Source organism: Molossus molossus, unplaced genomic scaffold (assembly GCF_014108415.1).
Source record: "Molossus molossus isolate mMolMol1 unplaced genomic scaffold, mMolMol1.p scaffold_m16_p_17, whole genome shotgun sequence".
In the NCBI taxonomy this organism is placed as follows: domain Eukaryota; kingdom Metazoa; phylum Chordata; class Mammalia; order Chiroptera; family Molossidae; genus Molossus; species Molossus molossus.
The window spans coordinates 38,392,795-38,417,030 of record NW_023425352.1 but is presented as its reverse complement, the minus strand read 5'-3'; the positions used below and the strand labels follow the sequence as shown (position 1 = coordinate 38,417,030).

At 36.0% G+C, this 24,236-nt stretch overlaps 1 protein-coding gene across 1 annotated transcript in view; it reads left to right on the top strand.

Moving 5' to 3' along the window:
* The first annotated feature begins 22,321 nt into the window (after window positions 1–22,321).
* Window positions 22,322–24,236, top strand: part of PCDH15 (protocadherin related 15) — a 737,327-nt gene continuing 735,412 nt past the window's right edge. Inside the window, exon 1 of the mRNA XM_036264711.1 lies at window positions 22,322–22,598. The gene's annotated coding sequence lies outside the window, so the exon portion shown is untranslated. The remainder of the gene's footprint in view (window positions 22,599–24,236) is intronic.

Genomic DNA, 24,236 nt, shown 5'->3' with positions numbered 1-24,236 from the left:
CAAGCACAGAACTTGATAATGATATAATTTCATCAATCATAGGTTGTGTGCTTATGACAAATGTACCTGTATCCTCTCTTCCTTGGAAAGCATCATATAGTTACATTGCATTTAGTTGGCAATATTTCTCTAATTAAGATTGACTAAGTAAACAGAGAAAGAAATATGAGTTTCATGGGGACAGTAGATATTTGTTAGATGTATTTTATGTTATATGTAACATTTCCCATACAAATATTTGGCTATTTACTTAAAGTATGTGTAAGAAATATTAAACAAATGCTTATTAAAGCCCTTTGAGGGCTTTTTTTGTAAAATTCTTATATTTTTCTCTCTTTTTTGAGCAAATTTTACCAAATATAAAATCAATGTATATCATTAATTGATGACATGGAGCTTTAATTATAATGCAGGTATTTCTATTTGAACACCATATACTCAGATTCAACAAACTTTAGTTCCTTAAACTACATGTAGCCTATCTTACAGGAACTAAAAAAAAAAAAAAAAAAAGGTAGAGCAGCAAATATTTAAGTAACATTTGACTTTTTTTTTTTTTTTTTTAATCCTCACCCGAGGACATTTTTCCATTTTTTCGTTCAGGTAGAGTGGGAGGGAGAGAGAGGAACAGAGAGAGAGAGAGAAACATCGACATGAAAGGGACACATCAAGTGGCTGCCACCCGCACAACCAACCAGGGCCGGGGACAAACTGCAACCAAAGTACGTGCCCTTAGCAGGAACCGAACCTGGGTCTCTCAGGACCACAGGCCGACGCTCTAACCGCTGAGCCAAACCGGCCAGGGCTATTTAAGTAACATTTGAAATAAAATTTAGAGTTTCTCTTAAAAACTACATAATAAAAGGATAGCTTATAAACCCAACAAAGAATATTAAAATCTATTTATTGTCCTGAAAATTTAAAAAAAAATAATTCAACGATGGAGGACCACTTTTAACATGATTTCTTTCAACTTTAACAATAATTTTTTTATAATAAAAAAAATCAAAAGGATGAAAGAATTTCACATTCTTGCATCCAGAAGCACTGAGTGAGAACATGGTACGGAGTAGAGTTGGCAGCTAAAGTAATGCCAGTGTACTCTGACAAAACTATTCTTCATGTGCTGGTGAGGGAATCCTCTCATGTAGAACACGGTGATTGGGAAAAGTAACTTCAGGAAAGCCACGATGAGATTCAGAATGTGAACATATATGTGGGTACATGCCTGCATGGGATTTGCCATACCTCTCATTGCATCAGATGGGATTATTAAGTAAATTCCTCTTGATGTGCTAAAATTATTTTATTTGTCTTTGTTAGAATGAATTATGTGGGGAAGATGGCGAAACTTTTCACACGTTTGGCATCACCATGGATCTCGATGATAATTTCTTGGCCATCTCTTGAATTTATTTTAGAAAACGCATTTTGGCAGCAATTCATACTACCACAAGTATGCTTTCTCACAAGGTTACAGGGCATGCATTTGCATTAGCAAGGCATACTGTAAGGGAATAGAAAAACTATCCTAGAAAAATGTGTAGTATTTTCTTCCCTGTGGAGAAAAAGAGTAATTGATCTTAGTCACATGACATGTGTTTGACATTTAAATGTATTAAATATATCACTTCCCAAAAGCACTCATAAGTCACACAGTAAAGGGAGGTGATCCCCCTGTCTTGGGGGTGATATCTTGGTATAATTTTCTTATGATATATACTCTCCTTTATATCTGTGCCTTTCTTTATATACTAGGATACTACAGTGAGGATAAAAGTTATAGAAAAACTTGAGTGAAACTAAAAAAACGTTATAAAACACTTTACCTAATAACTATTATTACTGAAACTTAAGAAAACAGCCTTCAAAATCATGGCCATTACAACATCTAGAATTCTTTTAAAACAGAAGAAAAATATAAAAGCTTTATTTTTTTTTAACTAAACTGTCACTTGTCAGAAAAAAAGAATTTCAGTTTATTTTTAATTAAAGTTAATAGGAAATGATTGTGTTAAAACAAATAAAAAATTAAACTTCCACAGCAAAAGTATTTTGCAGAAGAAATGGTTTATGTGGCCATTGCTAGCAAGAAAAATGCCTGCACTCTCATTACTGAATGTCTGTCTACGTGCACTGACTGAAAGGAGCAGGAACAGGTACTTCCAGTATACAAAGGACATTTATTAGGGAACTGGTGAATCCAAAGTGTGGGCAAGCTCATGTTCTAAAGACCCAACACCCCGATGGCCAGTAGGTTACAGATTATATAGGGCAAAATCACAAAAGAACTGAGTTAGGGTTTTCAAGGTAGCACTGGCAGCTGATTAGTTGGAGATGAGGTAATAATAAATTACTTCTTTAAGTCTTAAAGACAGCTGGAAGGTCTGTTCTGGTGACCTTCTGTCTGATTTCATGGCAAAGTAGCCAGGGTTGTTCCACCTTAGGGCTCAGAAGCTGAAACATGTCTTAAGTCAAGGTATGTTCTTTAGCGTGCCAGAGGTCCAGACCTTGTGACCATTAGGTCCCTGATATTGTCTTCTGCCTTGAGGGGTTGCTGATTATCCAAGGGAAAGGCTAGATCTATGAGGGATGTAGAGAGAGCAAGATATGATTTCTCAAGCTAGGATTCAAAGTTAGATTTAATCAAAGTCATAGGGACCCTCGGTTTCAGTATGAATCACCAGCAGTAGGAGTAGGTAGAAAAGACAAACGTGTCCATTGTCCTGGAGTTGAGGGGCTCTTTTAAGGAAACAGCTTGGGGAAGAAATATGTAAGTTGTTTTGAAAGAAATTTCATTGGCTATAGTTGAGGGGTGTGGAAGAAGAGGAAGTGGAGCTAGTTCAGGGATAGACGCAGAATCCCCAATGAAGTGTCCACTCCTGTGGACTGATTGTGGGTAACAGATTAGAAAGTCCATGTTTTTTAAAAAATTTTTTAATCTTCACTGGAGGACTTTTTTTTTTTTTTTTTTTTCATTTATCTTCAGATAGAGTGGTAGGGAGAGAGGGAGGAATAGAGAGAGAGAAACACAGACGTGAAAGAGACACTGACCAACCGGGCCCAAATGGGCCTGGTACAAACTGCAACATGCCCTTAGTGGAAACTGAACCCGGGACTCTCTGGTCCATGGGTCAACGCTCTAACCACTGAGCCAAATCGGCCAGGGCTAGAAAGTCCATGTTTAAGCAAGAAGTGGAGGCAGGCTCCCAAAGTGCAGAGGTGCCTGGCTATTCTGTCTTAGGTAACCGAGGAAATAGTCATCTGGAAGCTAATTCTGAGTTCCACAGACGTTCAGAAGTGCAAGCTGTCTTTTGTTGGCTTTGCCCTGCAATTGTTAACTGATTCACCTTTCTTATATCTTCTTTCCACCCTCTGGCCCACTGTAATTTAATTTAGTTCATCTCCGAATTTTCTCATTGTCAATTGAATATGAACAAGTATTATGAGTTAAAGACTCAAAATATGAACAAGGAAGATAATAAGATACACTAATTGAATTTTTACATACAAGATTTTGAGAGTTGCTATTTCCTTATTATATCAGTCATCATGAATTTTTAAATATAATATGAGAGACCCTGCATATCTTAAATGAATTGGAGCTGATCAAACCATTAAGCAAGTATTTTTTTTTATTAATTTATTTTTGTTACAGATGTTTCTCCTTTCCACCCTCCAGACAACCTCCTCCCGATCCCGCACCCTCCCCAGTATTGTTTAATTTTTTTTTTTTAGTGCTTTCCAGTACTTATGTCCCTAGATGCTGTTTTAAAATAATTTATATCCTCAGGAAAAAAAAACACAGTATTTTAGTTGCTCTGGTTGTATAACAAATAACCGAAAACATGATGACTTAAAGCAACAATAAAAAATCATTATCTTCCACGGTTTCCTGACTAAAGGAATGTTGGAAGTTGTCAGCTTGTGGTTCTAGCACAGGGTCTCCCCTAGAGTTGTAGTCAGATGGTAGGTGGAGCTAAATACTGGGGGGACAAAGCAACTGAGAGAGGTGTCCTTGCGTAACTTTTTTATAAGCAATATCACAAACTCTGCATCTAGTCTGTCTTGGGGGCCTGATGTGGGCTTCCTGACACATGGCCATGGTCAGGCTGCTTACATGGCAGTTAAATATTTGTGTGAGGATTTCAAGAGAACTGGATGGAACATATGTAGCCTTTTATTACTTAGTTGCATGAGTCACATAGCGTGAGTTTCACTGAAGTCAGAGTCACAAACTAGCATAAGTTCGAGGGGAAGGATCATACACTCTACCTCTTAATAAGAAGAGTGATGAATATATTATAAGAGGAACATGTGGGATGACAGATACTGATGTAGCATCTCTGAAAAGCACAATTGGCCACAATAAGTAATTATTATAAAATTTTACTGAACAGCCCTGGCCGGTTTGGCTCAGCGGTTAGAGCGTCGGCCTGCGGTCCCGAGAGACCTGGGTTCTGTTCCCGCTAAGGGCACGTACCTCGGTTGCAGTTTGTCCCCGGCCCTGGTTGGTCGTGCGGGTGGCAGCCACTAGATGTGTCCCTTCACGTCGATGTTTCTCTCTCTCTCTCCCTCTCTCTCCCTCCCTCTCTATCTGAACAAAAAATGTCCTCAGATGAGGATAAAAAAAAATAAAATAAAATAAAATTTTACTGAACAGACCCTATTATAATTCTTCAAGTTGATTATCTTTCTAAATAAATAAAAACCTTTTTCTTAAAAAGTATTTCATTCTGAATGAAGACTTCTCACATTACATTTTGAGCTAGATAATAATCAATGCATTATGATGGATAGGCAGATTAAACAAAAATAATCTAGACTACATGTATAGATGGATGAATACAAAAAAGGAAAGAAAGAAAGAAAGAAAGAAGAAAGAAAGAAAGAAAGTAAGAAAGAAAGAAAGAAAGAAAGAAAGAAAGAAAGAAAGAAAGAAAGAAAGAAAAGAAAGAAGGAAGGAAGGAAGGAAGGAAGGAAGGAAGGAAGGAAGGAAGGAAGGAAGGAAGGAAGGAAGGAAGGAAAGGAAAGAAAGAAAGAAAGAAAGAAAGAAAGAAAGAAAGAAAGAAAGAAAGAAAGAAAGAAAGAAAGGGCCCCGCTGGGTGGCTCAGTTCGTTGGGCATTGTTTCATGCACCAAGTGGCCACTGATTCAATTCCTGGTCAGAGCACATGTCTGGGTTGTGGACTTGATCCCCAGTAGGGGGCATGCAGGAGGCAGCTGATTGATGTTTCTCTCTCTCTTCCTCTCCCTTCCTCTCTCTGAAATCAACAAAATAATTTAAGAAAAAAGAAAAATGGGATGTGAATTAAAGATTTTTATACACATTACTTTGTAGTAACAACTATGTACTAAGATGTATGCTGGAAACTAGGAGGATAAAGATAAGAATGCAGCATCATCCCTTACTTAATATAGTTTAGCACTTTCTGAGGTATTTAGGCACATCATTATAATTCAAGATGGAATGAAATATATGCTTTTAACTGGATTATAATAGTATTAATAGATATAGCTAATAAAATGAAAACATCTTCCAGGTATTAGGGTCATTATATGAGTGTTTTAACACTCTTGGTAACTTTAGCATTTCAAGTATGGAAATGGGATGATGAACATGCTTTATAAGAATACCTTATGTTAATGATATATGTGGGTCTCATAGTAACCTCAGAGGTATAGTATATAATTCATGTGAGAAAGATTTAATGCAAATGAACTGATTGAAATTACCATAAGTTTCTCATCTTAGTTCCATTTCTCTTATGATTTTACCAATAGAATTATCTCAGAGGTAAAGATCCAGGACCACAATGTTAAGTTATATTCTGGGCCAAAGGATTTATCTTTTCCTTTCTGACAAATGAATACTCATTTTGGATTTCTTTAACATTGAGGCAATTAATAGAGATGATTAAGACTGTGGATTTTAGAGGCAGGCAGATTGATTACTTTTCTCTACCTTTTAGTGGTTATATGATTCCAGGTACTTAACTTGGCATCATTAAGTCTCAATTTTCTCATTCTTATTAATGGAGATGATAATATTTACTTTAAAAGATTTATGATAATTGTCCTATGAAAGATAACTCTGCTATTATTATTATTATAGCTTCTAAAGCTATCTTTTAAATGTAGTATACCATGATCACTTCCACACAGATATAGATAAGGTGTTATTACATTACATTCTCAGATTGATTTTTCTGGACATTTCTTTTAATATATTAATATTAGGACTTTAATGATTTCTTTGGATATTAAATAATATTTTAATGAGGTAGATCACAGCTAAGGCTAGTCCTGTACAAAAATTGGCATGAATGACTGCTAAGGTTTGGGTCATTTTTGCTTCAGTTAAATACAGAGGAAACAACAAGTTAATTCAAAGAATACGCAGTAGAACACACCTACTTTTCTTAAGATAAAAGTAAGTATATGAACTTCCTTTGAGTAGGACTTGAGCACCTGAAGTATGAGGCAGGACCTGTGAGGTCATTGAATGTTAGAACTTTCAAATTATTGCATTTTATATCATCAGATAGTAAAGTTATGGATGATGGCAGGGACATCGTTACTTAAGAATTCACCCTGTAACCAAATTAGGAATATTTGTAGATCTTTGTTATATATTTCTTATTTTATTTTATTTTAAAAAATTGTTTTTGAATTTTAGATAGAGAGGAAGGGAGAGGGAGACAGAGAAACATCGATGAGAGAGAACATTGATTGGCCACCTCCTGCATACCCCCCACTCATGGAAGACAAGTAAACATTTACTATGCAGTGAGGTTGTTAGGCTAAAGATAAGTACTGGTTCTACAAGTTCACAGGAGAGGCATTTGACTTTGAGTTGGGTGATAAAGAAACTGTCACAATGTTGACTTTGGCTGATATGTAGAAGATGTAATGGAATTAACAAAATTTTCAATATCTGGTTGGTATGAAAGTCAAAGGCAAAAAGTGTTCAAGGTAGATGAGAAAGCAAGCAGAAAGACTCAGAAGTAATTTATGTAATGGGGAAACCACAATAGTATACTATGACTAATGTACAGAATATACTGAAAGGAAAGTGGTGGCCAAATAAGAAAAGACCTCTTATGCTATTAAAAGGACTTTGCCATTATTAGCTGCAAAGCACTGCAAGATTATTTACCTTCTCTAAATTCAATTTTCTCTTCTCTAATAGTGGAAATAATAATGACTACTACTATGAACTGACTGTGTCCCCCTCAAATGCATTGAAGACCTAATCCCCAATGGGATAGTTTTTGGGTGTGGGACATTTGAAAGATAATTAGGTTTAGATGAATTCATGAGAGTAGATCCCCCAGAATGGGATTGGTACTCCTATACGTGGATGCAGAGACCAGAGCTCTTTCTCTCTCTTCACATATAAGGATATAGCAAATTGGCAGACAGCTGTAAACAATAAAGAGGGTCTTTACCCAAAACCAGACCAACTGGGACCCTGATCTCAGACTTCCAGTCTCTAGAACTATGAGAAATGCTTGTCAGCCTTCTGCCCTGCACGTCATTATGCTAGATACCAGAATATATACAAAGAAGACCTTGTCCTCGATCTTCTTCAACTATGGTCCTATGGACAAGGTCAACACTGAGCAACAAATGTAGGAATAAATAACAAAATATACAATGTTACGGAGGCACATAAATTAGGTTATAGCCTAAGCTTGTTTAATTGTCCAGGAGCTTGAAATATTTAAGTGAAATTTCAGGAACACAAAAAAATTAGCTGGGCATGATATGTGTGCAGAGTGTAGGCTGGGGATTAAAATAATTTATTTACAGCAGAAATAATATAATGTGAACAGGACATGAATCTTGAGTGACCATGCCATGCTTTATTAATTAGATAGCACTCAGAGTTGCTAACATGTCAGGAGGAAATGAAATGACATAAAAGTGAAAGAGAAGAATAAAGCCAGATTTTCTGAGATTTCAGAGAACATTAATGGAATCTGCATGAGGTGTGACTTAGACATTTGTGTCAGATGTCACTGATTGTGATATGCAGAATAGATTGCAGAAAGCAAGGGTAGAAACGATGTGGTAGGAGAGGCTTGCTTTAGTCTTAAAGAGCAGTGATGCAGTACAGAGAGAAAAGAGCATAAAGAAGAGGTTTGAGATATGTTTAGGAGTTAAAATTAATAGCATTGATGTGCATTTGATATAAGTCGAGTGAGAGAGTATTAGGAATTGCAAGTGGCTCCCAGATTCTTAGCTCAAGCAACTGTATAGATGGTAGTATCCTTTGTGGAATGGAAGAACACAGGACCAGATGGACATTGTAGGGGTTACTGGAGCTGCTGGAGGAATTTTGATTTTTTGTTGTTGTTGTTGGAGTTTTTGGCACATCCAAATGGAGATATCTAATAAGCAGATGGTATATGGGAATGGAGTTCTGCTCTAGAGGTGAAAACTTGGGAGTCATCTGCTTCACTGGCTAATTTATTTATTAGAGTAGACAAAAGCCTATGAGAGATGAGGTTTAGTACAATGAGAAGAGTACATAGGATAACGTCTAAATGTTTTCAAAGTTTAATGTAAGCATAGAAAGAAGAGCCATTAAAGGAACAGCCACAGGCACAGGAAGAACCAGGAAACTGTGTTTTCTGGTGATCGAAGAGAATAGACTCTAGTTGGAGAGGTTGTCAGTGCTTTGAAAAGTATTGAAAGGGCAAGGAAACAAAAGATTGAAGATTAAGACATCTGTGAGAAGTGAGATGTTTGGTAGGTTGCAGAATCCGTGTTAATGTGTTTGAGTCTTTTGTGGGAGGAAAGGACAGTCTTCTTCAAAAGAGTTTGCTATTTAAGGAGATGAAGGGAGAGTGATAGCTAGAAACAACCAATGATTTTTTTGTTGTTTATTTTTTTGAGCTAGAAGAACATTTGAAGATCTGAGAGAGATACTTTATTCTTGATTGGGTAAAGGTTTTTATATTTGGGCTTATAGTACGGAAACATTTTATAACTGATGTTCTAATAATATTTTCACACTTCTGTAGTTACCTATCTTAATTCTTTTTTTTTCAATTTTTATTAATTTATTTTTGTTAAAGATGTTTTTTCTTCCCCCCCTAGACATCCTCCTACCCATCCTACTCCCCAGCCCCCTGCACTGTTATCTATGTCCAGTGGTTATGTATACATGCATATAAATTCTTTGGTTCATCGCCTTCATCCCCTCCCCCCACCCCGCCCAATATCCTGAAGTTTGTCAGTCTGAACCATACTCCTTTAGATATCTCTGGGTCTATTTCATTTATCATCCCATCTTGTTCATTATATCCTATCTTACTTCTTCATGAAAGAATAATTATGAAGGTGCCTTTAATCTTTGGAAAAGGACACATAGTTAAGTTTCCTTAGCATTTTGAAGTCTATTCAAGTATGTTTATAAATGCTACACAAGACTGAAAGTGAAATAATTTAAAAAAAATTTTTCAAGTGCTCTGAGCATGGGATTTAAAACTACCATTTTGAGAACAAGTGATTTCATCCATTTTTCCTACTTATTTGACTACCAATTTTACTTTTTTCTGAAATAACTCTGAGTACCAATACATTTTTAAAATGTTAATCATGCAGCTATTGCTGAGTTATTACAGAATGTACTATTTTTTTAAAAATTGGCAACCTGTAAAATGTTAAAACAGAACTGTACAGTTAAAGAAACTCAAAATTAAGTGTTCCAAGAAATCAAATGAATCAAATACCCCAGCAGTGCTTGGACCCTTGGACGATCTACATGGTTTATTTTTCTCTAGAAGTTTTTCTCAGGTAAAAACATTTCATTTAATTATGTGAAAATGCTGTTAGAAACAAATGCCTAGAGACTATGTTCAGAGTTGCTTATGTTGCCTCTTATTCTTTATGCATTTTCATGCTGTCTAGTTCCAATGTATTTCAGAAATTCATTACAAAAGACAGAGAATAACTACAAGGAAAATATTATGGCAAAATAGTCTTCACAACTATAAATGCATGATGGAGTACCTCAACTTATGCGTTAGTTAATATAGATCCTTTTTGTTCTTCTGTTTATTATTGACATGTGCTACAAAATTATAATCTTATTAAGAATGGCCAGACTATTTTTATATTACCCTTAGGTTTGAAGAATTGTTAAGATAGAAGATCATCCACAATTTCTTTTAATCAGCCCTGTTTTCTCAGTAAGCGGCCTGGATTTTCAAAAGGCATATTTGATTCAGGATTCAGTTAGGTTGCAAATTCAAATTCTAGTTTGACTGTTGCAGTTCTTTTATCTGGTAATTTCTGTTATCAGTGCAAAAAGAAAATCAGTTCTCATGTGTATTTTCCCATTAAGGACTCTCTTTGATATAGATATAGGTAAGCAGAACATATTCACTGTCATCCTGGAGGTTGACTCTTGACTGCTTTCCTTTATGTTTGACTTATTTTATGGTGAACTCTAGACTAGAATATGTTAAGGTTATCTCAAGAGATTTTGGTACCAACAATGTTAATAAAATTATGTTTTGTGATACATTTTAATATATGAATCATGTCATGTAAATATGTGTTTGTTCTTTCAGAAGGGGGAATTATTTGAATATGTATGCATAATTCTCTTCTAATAAGGACAAATGCTGATCAAATATTTTTAAAGAAGTATATGACCTGAAAGTTCATAAAATATTATGTCTAGAAAGATGCATAATGTCCCTGTCAGATCAGTGGGTAACCAAACCACCAAAACAATGATTCCAGAGGCACAGACTCCTAAATAGAAGTCCAGGATCATACATTAGCAACATCTCACACCTTGGATAAGAATAATTTTATATTATGTATCAGAGCTGTGATAATAGGTGGAACTTTTCTCAGGTGTGTGAAGGGAAAACAACAACAACAATATATATATATATATATATATGAACAATAGTGCTTCGGTGAAGAATAACGAAAACCTGAGACTCCTTATGCCTTAATATTGTACAATGAAGAGAATCCAGAACTGTTTTTATCATTGATTTTTGAAAATTGACTAGAAGTTTCTGATTGCTCATCTTTAGGAGAAACATTTCAGGACTATTTAAAAGCTCACATTGTTTGAGAAAAATTCAACCAATTATTAGTTTTCATTAGACAAAAGTATATTCAATGTTTGATCAGATTGAAAGAGAAATATTATCTGCTTTGAATGAGTTCTCTTCCCAAACCTCTAATGGTGAGAGTCACCAGTTTCTCTCTAACAGCAGAAGTAAGTGATTAAAAAATTATTTCAGCCTTGACTGGTTTGGCTCAGCGGTTAGAGCCTCTGCCTGAGGTCCAGAGAGACCCGGGTTCGGTTCCTGCTAAGGGCATGTACCTCGGCTGCAGTTTGTCCCTGGCCCTGGTTGGGTCGTGCGGGAGACAGCCACTTGATGTGTCCCTTTCATGTCAATGTTTCTCTTTCTCTCTCTCCCTCCCACTCTATCTATAATAAATAATATATTTATTATTCCAACTTGCTCTCTTCAAAGGGAGAATTCTTGCTTGAGCAAATGGACAATAGCATTGACCTCCTTATTCACCACACTTGTCCTTTTCCTATGATGCAGAATCATTTTTAGGAATATCTGCTCTTTCATATGCTTTGTTCCTACTAGTTATTTACCACTGTGTTGCCAGTCCTACGGATTAAGAGAAGATGTGAGTTTTGAAAATGAAATGATAATACCATGTAAATATAGTGTGTAAGAAACGTATCTCCATACAGGAGACTGGATTCTCACTGATTGTGTAGAAATATGATTGCTCAGCTTCTAATTTCTTACTGACTGTGTTAGGATTTAGCATAGTAGTCCAAAGTATTGCAGCATTTACATATTTTTATTGCCTGCCAGGATATTTCTTATGAACCTCCCAGGAACTAATGTTACTGGATTCTCTCAGGTTTGTGTGAAAATTACACAGGGAATCAGTGATGTTAATAGGCTGGATTTTATATTTTCTTTATTTTCATCTCCAAAGTTAATTAGAGACAATGTAGGTAGTTGTCACTAACAGAGACTGTTGCTGAGAGCTTGATTAATATTTTAGCAACCTCTGACAATTCTGGAATCTAACAGCTTGCCAAACATGCTAGAGCAAGTGGCCCTGTTGTTAAATAACTTACATATGACATTCCTACCTTAACAATGTGCAAAGGATATTCTCCAGTGTAATCTGTTCTTTCCTATTATGGCTATACTTATGTCAGCTTTTATCATCTAGATTGGGAAGAAAAATATTGTTTCTCAGGCTGTGACTCTAATTTTTAATGCAATTTGTTTTTGTTGTTTTGTTTTTCAATCGCTTCATTTCTCTTTAGAGCTAAATCAACATAAAATGAACATGAATATAATTAAAATTATGTCTCTTGGAAGGTATCCTTGCTTCTATATTTCTACATGTTTCTATTAACTTCAGAATTATTGTCACATCACTTTGAGTCTATAGTGGAACTTGAGCTTGTTCCAAAATATGTGACATGGTAATTGTTGCTATGGAAATTATGAAGCTCTCTTAAACGAAGCTATAAAGCAGTTATAAATTCCTTCACTCCAGCAGGATATGGATTTAAAGGAAGAATACACATTTTGGAGATCTGAAAAATTGCCAAGAAGTAAATCAACTGTCCATAATCCTTTAAGATCCAGGTGCTAGTGGTGTCCCTGAATGTGGCAGTCAGACCTAAAAGGTCCGACTGTCTGGCTTCCTGGCTTGCTTCACACAGTTCCAGTGAACCAAAAGACTGCATCCCTTCCACACGTATTAGTTCATTTCAGTTTGCTCTGCCATGTTCAGAAGAAGCTCGCTGGGCTCAGAACTGAGACTCTGCTTTTTCTCTGTCTATGGGTTTATTTGTTTGTTTTCTTTGGGAAAATCTGTGTCCTCTGCTTCGAGTGAATGGCAGTTTTTCATCAACACATTTGTCTATGACTGCTTTTGGAGAAGGGGCAAGAAAAGAACAAAAAGATAGAACATATTTATTTACAAACTTGGGGGAAAAGTTTGTCTTTGCAAATTTTGCTCTTTGAAATAGACAGAAATAGTAGTAATTACTGAGTAAAAAAAAAACACAAAAAAACAGTATAAATCACAAGGTGAAGTACTTTGTCTCAGTTATTGTAAAACTTAGTGATTTGTCTTACTTCATCTAAAAACAATCTTTATACAAATGCATCTAATGTTAGGTCTGGTATAGAAAGTACCAACCACTATTTGCTGAAACTGGGACTCCTGAATGACTATAAAATGTGTATAACATTTACATTTATTTCTTTAGAATTATAGATAACTAGACCAGTTTAAATTCAGCAAAATATTATGGTTTTTAAATAAGTTCCAAGATAGCACAGTGATGAAGTTGATATGCAAAACTCCTTTTCCCCATCACCTAAATTCTACCAATGAAAACTTTAAATGACCAAGATAATGTCATCATCACCTATTGAATAGCTTTATGTGTACATTTATATATATATATATATATATATATATATATATATATATGTGTGTGTGTGTGTTTAGTAATAGACTTAGGTTCAAAAATTCTAAGAGGACATCTTGACTCTTCCCTCAGATTTACTATTAAAGGCAGGAAGACAACACAAAACTGATTTAAGTTTTATTTTACTTACTACTAAAAAAATGTTCCCCAGTCATTAGCAAATATATAAAAATACAATATATAGGAAGTACTACCTATCCTATAATTGTTGTCATGAAGTACCTCTGTGCATGTAGCCTAAGGTTATTTTGAGATTCTTTTACATTTTTTTGTTTTGGGAAATATTTTCCTAAACTACTCTGTTTTTAACTATTTCAACTAATCAAGTGTCAAAGTACATGTATTTATAGGGTTACTATGTCATAATTTCTCTCTGATAAAATAATGTATACTTTTACATGCTGGAAAGTCCATGAAGGTTTTCAAAAATATTAACAGTAAGTTTTGATTGTTCAGAATGTTCAACTATTTTATTTGATCAAAGTATTTTGCATAGATAATTATAATTTGGTGTTGAGCTGAATATAGTAAATACATGAAGAGTTAATTCAGTACGGTAGGCAGAATTCTATGATGGCCACTTGATCTCCACCACCTGGTATAAGCTCTGTGTCAGCTTCTCCCTTTGAATGTGGAGGAAATTGTATCTTACTTATAATCAACAGCATATAACAAACTTAATGGGATAGCAGTTTTGTGATGATATAGGTTACATTCATGAGAGAGATGCAAAGTTGCATCTTGCTAGTACATATAGGGAGCTTCTCCTGCTAGCCTGGAAGCAAACAGCCATGTTGTAAACTAAGAAGAAAATCATGTGGCTGAGGGAATAGTGGGCCACCTCTAGCACCTGAAGACAACCACCAGACAATAGTGAGGAAGAAGTCAAGCCAGGACCCTCAGTCACACAGTCATAACCAAATGAAGTCTGCAAATAGAATAGCCTGAATGACTTGATAAACAGATTCTTTCCTAGCTGAGCTTCCAGAGGATAACTCAGCCCAGCCAACACCTTGATCACAGCTTTGTAAAACCCTGACCTGGAGCTGAGTTTCATACAAAGTATGAGATAATAAATATGTTTCATTTTAAGCTGCTAATTTTGAGGTGATTAGTTATACAATATGCAATACTAATACATCCAGAATATAAGAGTTGGAATTGAGAAGAGGTAGCATCAGTAATAATTTTTTTCTATTTAAACAAATTAAACTATTTTGTAATGTCTCTATTCTCTCTTAAATTATCCCAAAGACAACTTTGAAATAGTTAAAAAAATAAGCATGGCATTTAGAAAATATTTTATAACAATAATTATCTACACATCTTATATTTTCCTCGTTTCAAAAAATTTTAGATTATATGAAATTGTCAAATAACTTGACCTTATAATGTCTAATCTCATCCAAGCTTAAAAATAATTCCTATATTTTCAAGTCCATCAGATGTACATGAAGATAAATGTCTCATTTTAAATCCAATACTCTTTAAGAATTACATTTTTAAAAATGATATCAACAGTTCAGCATCTTTTTCCCATATTTTGCTTAGTCATATTGAATATGTGCATATACAACTATATGTTTATGAAATCAGTTATTCCTTTCAGCATTGCCATAGAACTAATGTATTATATCCCCAAATTGCTCTTTTAAAATAATAGTCTGCCTGTTGGAAATCTCAGCACAGCTAAGTATTAAGTGAAGATTATACTGTTTCTTATTTCTAGATTTTTCACTGTAAAACAGGCAAATGCTGGGTTAAAAAAAAACAAAAACAAAGAAACAATATCGATGGCAAAATATGTTAACTTTAGCTACCTTGAATCCTGACATTAAAAGGGTGTCTAAATCATAAATAAAGCTGTACAATGTGAAATCATGATGGACTATTGATATGAATACAGATGACTCCTCAGCCCCCAGGTTCCTGGTTGCGGTTTTACTCTGTGGTTATACCCAACAGCTTTGAATCTCACCTCTGCATGACCACTGACAATAACAAGCCTAGAACGGCTTGATCCCAGGCAACTTGGTGAGATGCTGCTTGTAGTGAGCAAGGCTATTTTGATAATACTGCAGAAGCTTTTGTTCACTAAAGCTTAATGTGAGTTTTTTTAAAAAAAGCCTTCTCTATTTCTCTTTACTTTGCAGTTCCTATTGACTCAAGAACTCAGTCCTCATTCTGGAAGGATAGACAAAAGCCTCACGTCTTACTTTCTCAATGAGATACATTCGAGAATAATACATAACTTAATATTGGTTTGTTTCATTTTAGTCAGGGACTCTGAATTGCTTTCTCACAGCAGAGTGGAGTCTCAGGCTACAAGAATTATTCTACATAGTTAATATTTCAATTTGACAGAGCTAGTGAATGGAGTAAGAAGTATTTTAAGTCTCTTTATAATCAGAGAAGTGGCTTTGCCTTATAATACAATATAAACCTACTATTTGCAGTATAATATAAACCTACTGTTAAAACAAGTCAAGATTCCAAAAAATTAACTACAGAAAATAACCTTTCTATCTTTGACCAGCTATTTGCTTTTTATCGTTCATTAAGTACCACTGCACAGATGAACTGGCTTGAATACAAGTTTCCTGCAAACTTCATAGCTGTGTGTAGATGTAACTGATTTGGGGCATATAGCTAGAGCATTATGAGTTTCCATTCCACTGCTCTGTAAAATGTGTAAAAGCGGTGTTTATGAAAAATTCTCACAGAGTGCAGACAATTAGTTTTATGAAATTTTACAATAGCACACAAAATATGCATTTTGTACAAGCACAAACAAAACTGAATAAACATATTCAAATGTTTATCTATGAAAGGCAATGGGAAATAAGAATAAGATCTGCAAATATGAAATTTCCGAAATAGAAATTCATAAAAAAAGACACTGGGGCCTTTGGCTGGTTTTGCTCAGCGGTTAGAGCGTCAGCCTGCAGACCAGAAAGTCCAGGGTTCCGTTCCCGCTAAGGGCACGTACTTCGGTTGCAGTTTGTTCTCGGCCCTGGTTGGGGTAGTGTGGGTGGCAGCCAGTTGATGTGTCTCTCTCACACCGATGTTTCTCTCTCTCTTCCCTTCTCTCTCTCTCTCCCGCTCTATGTGAAGATAAATGCAAAAATGTCCTCGGGTGAGGATAAAATAAAAGGGCATTGGTGGTGGAATTTACCACAGAAGTTGCAATGACAATCACCAAATTTATATTCATGTGATATTGACAGTACACGTGTATGTATACATACTGAAATGCAATTTTTAAGACAGAGTAAATACTACTTTTTTCAACTTTAAAACTTAGACAATTTATTTTATGTGGCTACATTTTTTGTAAATTTTATATTTGTAGTCTAAAGACTAATAACTTTCCTTAATGATAATATAATTTACATATTCATTTCTCCATTTTTTATTGACTTTATATTTAATGTTTTGTTTTTAACTGTATATATGACATTTTTTTTCATTTTCTAAAATAGATGAAGTCCTAATCTTCAGTATTTAAATATTTAAGTTATACCTAATTCCACGTGTATTTGACTGTTATGCTTTGAAAAATACGTCCTCTTCATCAGACTTTGTGAATATTTTATTTTATATAACAGACTGCTCAATTGTGGGCCCATTTACACCTCTGTGAGATTTAGAAAAATACATCTTTGTGTAGATATAGATTATGGATGGCACAGCATTGCCTTTGTGGGGAGAAAAAGGTCTCTTTTGCTCTGGAGGGACACTGCCCCAAGCCAGAACACAAGGACTCACAAGGTGAGCTCATGGACTTCAGCCCTAATTAACTCTTTCTCCCCAGTAACCATCACCCTTGACCCTGGCTACAGGTAGCAAAATGGAAGCTCAGAAAGTTGTCTCAAACAAGTATTCAAACCCTAGTGTCTGACTTTTAAGGTCCTTCCTTCTCTTCTTATTCCTGTTTCCATGAAAGATGGTCATCACTATATGATTAACATTTATTCAACACTTTCTATGCGCTTTTATGAACACGTTATGTACCTGCCATCCTGCAAAACAATGCCTCCTACGCACATTTGATTTAATCTTAAAATACTAATTTTATCCTATTTTGCATATGAGAAAATTGAAGCTTAAAAATGAAGTAGCTTGGTGAGGGTCAGCTGGTTGGTAGATTATGGATGGAGTTTCCAGTTCCCATGGTCAGCTCCAGAATACAAGTGCTTTCCCATGGTGCTGTGTGGCATCACTGTGACCAAGTGAGCTGGGGCTGTGACCGGGACCCTGCTGTACTCCGGTGTACAGTGAATGGATGTAGACATGGCTTCTGTTTCATATTTCTAGGCCCATTACAGATCCTTTCACTCTGAGTGACCCTTAGACAAAGACACCCTTGCCTGAAATTATATGGTGACTTTCTTCTGCCTGCATGATAAAAACTAAACTTGAAAACATTGCATTAGAAAGATTTGCTTTATCTGGAACTTGCCCAAATGTTGCTCTCTCGTTTGTACCTATTATCTAATCATACCAAACTTTGTGTCAAAATAATAATAATACCCAAAATGACAAATAGATATCATATTCCATTTACTATTATGAGTATTTGCAAAATGTGTCACATTTAAACATCTTAATAAGCCCGTAGTGTAGGTACCATTACTATTCTAATGTCCAGATTAAAATTTAATTCATTAAATATTTACTTTATATGTAAGACACATATAATGAACCATCATTAAAAATAATTATTTAAATAAAGATATATTGTCAAAAGAAATGTCCACAATAATTTTTAAATGAAAAAGAGAGTTTGAAATGTGATGTTTGTAGTAGAATTTAATTTGATATCAAAATGTGTGTGAGAGAGAGAAAGAGCAAGAAACAGAGAGACAGAAATTTTGAGACATCTAGAGAATAAGTCACCATATTTTTAACAGAAATTACCTTAGGGTACTGGATTTTTCAGTTACCTTTTTCATTTTTCGTATTAGTTTTTAACTTCCCTAAACTTGCCTATATTTATCTTATAGTCTACAGAGCATTTTTTTAATCTTATTGAATATTGTTTTCCTCAAATCTAAATATGGTGATATAAAAAAATCAGCTTTTGTCATCATTAGAGTTCAATTGATAATGATCTAATTCCTCATAGGAGTTGAGGATTTTTCTGTATTCTAGCTACCTTTTTAATGTGTCATTAAAGTTGTAAGTGAACATCACCAGGAATGAAATTGACTTTGTCATTAATGAAAACTACATTTAATATTCTTATTCTTACTGAAACTTTTTCAGATACCAGTTGCTCTGTTTAACCAACAATGTCAGTGTATGATTTTATCCACATTCATATCAATTTCAGTGAAGTGAAATTCTTCCCAAACAAAATATACACAACTTTGTTTAAACATTTATTGATAAAGCCATCTTTATTAAAACATCATTTTTTTAAGCTTTTAAAACTTCAATTTCTACAATTGTAAAATGTATTTCTCTTACAGTTCTCACCACTGGCCCTCAAGTCTTCTGGATTTTGAAGGAAGCAACTTATTCAGCTTCTTTGAGTCATATATAAAATAAGAGCAACTAGAATCTGCTTAAGGATTCTAGGATTTCACTTATGTTTTATCTGTGATTAACTCATATATGTTTTATTGCTTGACATTTGTAACACATTTGGCTAACTTCAGATTATTTCTACATTCTTTACAATTTTCCATTTTCCTGTGGAAAACTGAACTTGCAAGATAAAGTAATTTGTATTAAATGAGATGTTACTTTCTGAGAATGTATGTGTATAAATATGGCAACACTTTAGAGACATTGTGCTATTTAAAAAAAAATAGATTATTTTTTTTCTTTAGGTTTTCTGATTGGTTGATTTTTTTCTACCCTGTCTTCTAATTCACTGATCTGGTCCTCAGCTTCCTCTACTCTGCTGTTTAATCCTTCCAATGTGTTCTTTATTTCTGATATGTCATTCTTCATTTCTTCTTGGTGGTTTTTAATTTCCAACTGGTTTATTTTCAACATTTCTATGTCTTTACTCATGGTACTCATGTCCTTACATATGTTGTTGAGCTTCCTCAAGATCATGGCTCTGAATTCTAGTTCTGTTAACTTGCTTAACTGCTCCACGTTTATCTCATCTTCGGCAGAGGTCTCTTGTTCTTTCGTTTGGCTTTTGTTTCTGTGTTTCACCATTTTGGCTATCACAGTGGTGGAGCCTGCCAAATTTTCCCTGTGGGTGTTGGTGTTCTGCTGTTTGTGGCTCCCTCTACTGGGTTCAGATGAGCCTGGGTGGGCCCACGTTAAACCCTTACTTTCCTGGGTAGATTTGCAAGCCTAGGAAAGGTTCAGTTATCCTTTAGCTTTTTCCTGAAGGTTAGTAATCTCAGTTACTCAGTTCCTTGGAAGGTAGCCTTGGTGTTCTGCTTAAGAGGATTTCCAGAAGGTGGGATAGATGCTGGTTGTGAATGAGCCTCAATTTTTATTTCTTTGCATCGCCTGGGAAAAGCTGAATCTCCGAGGGGCGGGGCTGTTGCTTTTCCCCACAGCTCTGGGAAGGAGCACACTGGCCACTGTCCTTTGTGGCCGCAACTCAGCAAAAACTCTTGAGTGCCCTCAAAATCCCGGGTGTCCCCACAGAGTTCCAGCCCCGTCTGCCCTCCCTCTGCTGTAGCCCCCAGGTGAGTGGTTGTGGCTAATTTAGCACTCTGTCCTGGCTCTCTGGGCTGTGGAGCAGGTTTGGTCTTTATTCCCCAAGGGCACTGCTCACAGCTAAGACTGCTGCTGTCAGTGGGCTCCGAGCCTGCCACCCTCTCACACCTCTGCAGATCCTACCAATGTCCCTGGGTATATGGTCCTGTCCTGCTGCTTTTCTGTTGCTTTTTTCCAAGGATTTGTCTTTATTTTAGTTGTAAGTCCCGTTTGGCCCTAGGAGATCATCTGCATGGGTTCTATTCACTCCACCTCCTTTTTCATATCCTCTAAGCCTATCTTGTGTGCAGCTGGGTCGCACAGGCCTTTTTGGTGCCCCTGCACCCTACAGGTCCCGTGGGTAGCTGGATCGCACAGTCCCTTTGGGGACCTGGGTCTATGCCTATGTTATGTGCTGCTGGGTTGCACAGACTTCTCTGGTGCTTCAGCACCCCACAGGCAAGTGTTAGTGAGGGTGTAGAAAAAAGCAGACTCTAGTACACTGCTGGTGGGAATGCAGACTGGTGCAGCCACTATAGAAAACACTATGGTGTTACCTCAAAAAATTAAAAATTGAACTTCCATTTGACCCAGTGATCCCACTTCTTGGAATATACCCTAATAAGCCTGAAACACCCATCAGAAAGAATATGTGTACCCCTTGTTCATAGAAGCACTATTTACAATAGCTAATATCTGGAAACAGCCCAAGTGTCCATCAGTAGACAAATGGATACAAAAGCAGTGGTACATATGCACAATGGAGTACTATGCAGCTGTAAGAAAGAAAGATCTCTTATCCTTTGAGATGACATGGAGGGACCTGGAAAGTATTATCCTAAGTGAAACAAGCCAAGCCGAGAAAGACAAATATCACATGATCTCACTTATTTGTGGAATATAATGAACATAACAATCTGAGTCACCGGGTAGTCCCAGAGACGTGGAAGTGGGGTACTGACTGACAATCCTCTGAAGGGGGGGGGGGATAGACCACAGAACTTATATGCATGTATGTATGAACAATGGACATGGACAACAAATGTGGGGACAGGGTGGGGAGGTAGGGGGAGGGGGAATCAGTGGGGGAAAATGGAGAAACATCTGTAACAAAAATTAATTAATTAAATAACAAAAAAATAGAATGCATCTATCATCATGATAAATCATCTACTCTGTCGACTAAGAAAACATGTGCTATGGAGATGTTGTTTGTGTATCCTTCACTTTGTCATTTCTAACCAACCTCAGGATATTTGCTCTGTCACAAGTACCACTCTAATATACTCTGGAATTGTTTTCACTTTTGGATTCTTCTTTCTCAGAGGCTCAGATGAATGTGTTGGCAAAATCTGATAGAGACTTAAATAAATCCTAGACCTGGGAGAGTCCTTAAAAAAAGGTATAACTGATTTAGACAACAGAATGCCATTTTTTACATCAGTTTACATGTCCAAATTCAGAACTTTATTGTGAGGATCTTATATATCACAGTATTTGAGAAATATGCCATAACTTTTCTTATACTATGTTTCTCCATAATGCCCCAAGTCATAGGTGCCTATAAAGACCGAAAGCATCTTTATTTTTAGCCTTAAAAGAAAGTATGGAGTTTTCTTATGCCCAAACGATTTGTCTTTAGGGCTTGATTTAAGAGGGTGGATTGAGAGGAAGAGGGAGGGAGGCGAAGGGAGGGAAAGAATGATGAAATGAGTTTAAGGGATTATTTTGACTTTCAATAATATTGTCATTGAATCTAAGCTGCTAAATGTCTTAGTACTCATGAAGTAAAACAGTAAAAACAACCACACAAAAGAGAGCATAGAATCATCAGACAGGCTGACAGGACACAGTACCAATAAAGCAGCCAGTGCCAATGATCAGTGGGATTACATTTTGTCTTTGGGGCTGTCACACCTGCTACTAATCGGTGCAAAGAGCTCACCAGTCATTGTGTGGTTGAGCACACTCAGCTCTGCCTGTATGCGCTGTGAGAAGCAGGACAGCTAATTGCTGTGGCTTTGGTGCCAGCGAATCAACATGCTGAGCTAATAGCAACAGATAGAGGGCAGACAGACTCCTGCTAGCAGCTTCCAGTTAGTTGCTTGTGATAACTAAGGCAGTTGGCATACATCTCAGAACAGGGAGAAAGAAGGATAGTCTGCCTTCTGAGTTAATAGGTTGAGGTGAATTTTTTTCTCTTCTATAACATTTTCTTGATGATACGAGAATGGATATCAATGCCTCACAAAATCAAGAAGTGTAACGTGTGAACGGGCCGCCTTGGACCTGGATGATGAGCACCGGTTGTTTTGAAAGGGATGTGCAGGAGGCAGCCTTGGGAAGGAAACTTGCTGCACAATCCTACATGGACTAAAGATGAAACTTTAAACTGGCAAGTAAGTTCTTTCCCCCCTTCCTTCCTTTCTTTCATCTTTGAAATGGAAGGCAGCAGTGAAGTTCGGAGAAAGTTAAGAGTTTGTTTCGGGGCAATGGGTCTCTGTCGCGATATCAGTCTCTGGCATGCTTATTCAGAGAACCGAGTAGTAATGAAGTACAAGTAATTATCTTCTGAAAGAACCAGCACAGCGCCTTGTCCTCTCTGTTTCCCTAATTATTAGGTGGTATTGTAATGTTGTGGAGGTGTGAATGTCATATTTAGACACACGCTTTTGAATAACTCTGTGTGGCTTGTCATTTTTTTTTTTTTAAATGTCACTTCTCAACCACTTTCTTTACTTCTCTCTCTCTCTGAAAAAAATATGACAAAAGTATCACCATACTAAGTTTGGTTTTTGTGTGTGCGAATAGGAGTGATGATAATGTTTGTCTGGCAGTTGCTGGTGGTTATAATTAGTGGGTAAGTTAAGGTGACTGACTCTGCCACACAATTAACAGTGTTACCTTTTGTGTTTTGTTACAATATAGAGTATCCTGATGTTTTCACTCCAGATGTGTTAGTGTACTAGAATATCTGCTCCTTTATAAAAGTATCTGGGAACATTTAGAATTCGAATCCAGATGGACTTTATCCTTATATAATCAAGTTAATACTACATAACTATCAACGTCACCACTTTTTGGTGTGACCTTTACTTTAAAAACATACTTTGGTAGCTATAGGGAACAAGGGCCCTAAGTAACAAGTTTCAGGCCCAGTCTGCTGATACTTTAATGTGTATCCCTCGTACGCACAGGTGGTCATCGACTGGACGGACTTGTAGTACGTATGCAGACAGCCATTGTTAACCAGAGTATAATGTGACGGCCTCATGTAAGGTTAACTCCAAGTTCTTATTCATTGGCTTTCACAAATAGAGCTAATTGTCAAATGTAGTAACCAAATACTTAAGGGGTAGAGTTATTGTGTTGCTTAACATGAGAGAAGCAAATAATTTGCAAAAGAAGCATATTGGAGGCGTAGAATGCTTCCTATAGTTTTCACAGCAAGTTTAAATATTTTTATATATGCTCATGTGAACTTATTTTTAACTGCACACTGGCTTTTCTATAAGTTTCTTTAGTTTTATCTAGTTGTGGCTAAGGGTGAGTCAATGCATTTATCTGTACATGTGCGTCTTCGAATTTCAGCAACTTAATCCCCTTGACTGTGGACTACTTGTCCTATGAAATAAAAAGACAATTTAATGTGCCCAGTTGCCCTGACTGGGGACATCCTCACATCTCAGCTGTTGCAATAATGCACTGAGCAGGGAACGTGAATCCACTCACTTGGCCAAAAAAATGACCCCTGACCATTAACCATTCATTAACACACCTGAATTGATTAGGGCTTGTGCTATCTTACTGTTAGTTACTTGTGTGAGATATTATGAGGTAAAGTGTTGAGTATTCTTTATCAAGAAGTTGAAATAAAATTTTTCATTTTCTAAGAGAATATTTGGAATTGTGATATATCCATTAATGATATTACTTGATGAGCTTAGTGAGTGTCTGAACTATAAAAGTAGTTATTAAAAAAAAAAACACTAATAATTATAATTCTAAGAAAAAAAGAATTTAGAGTTCAAGTTAAA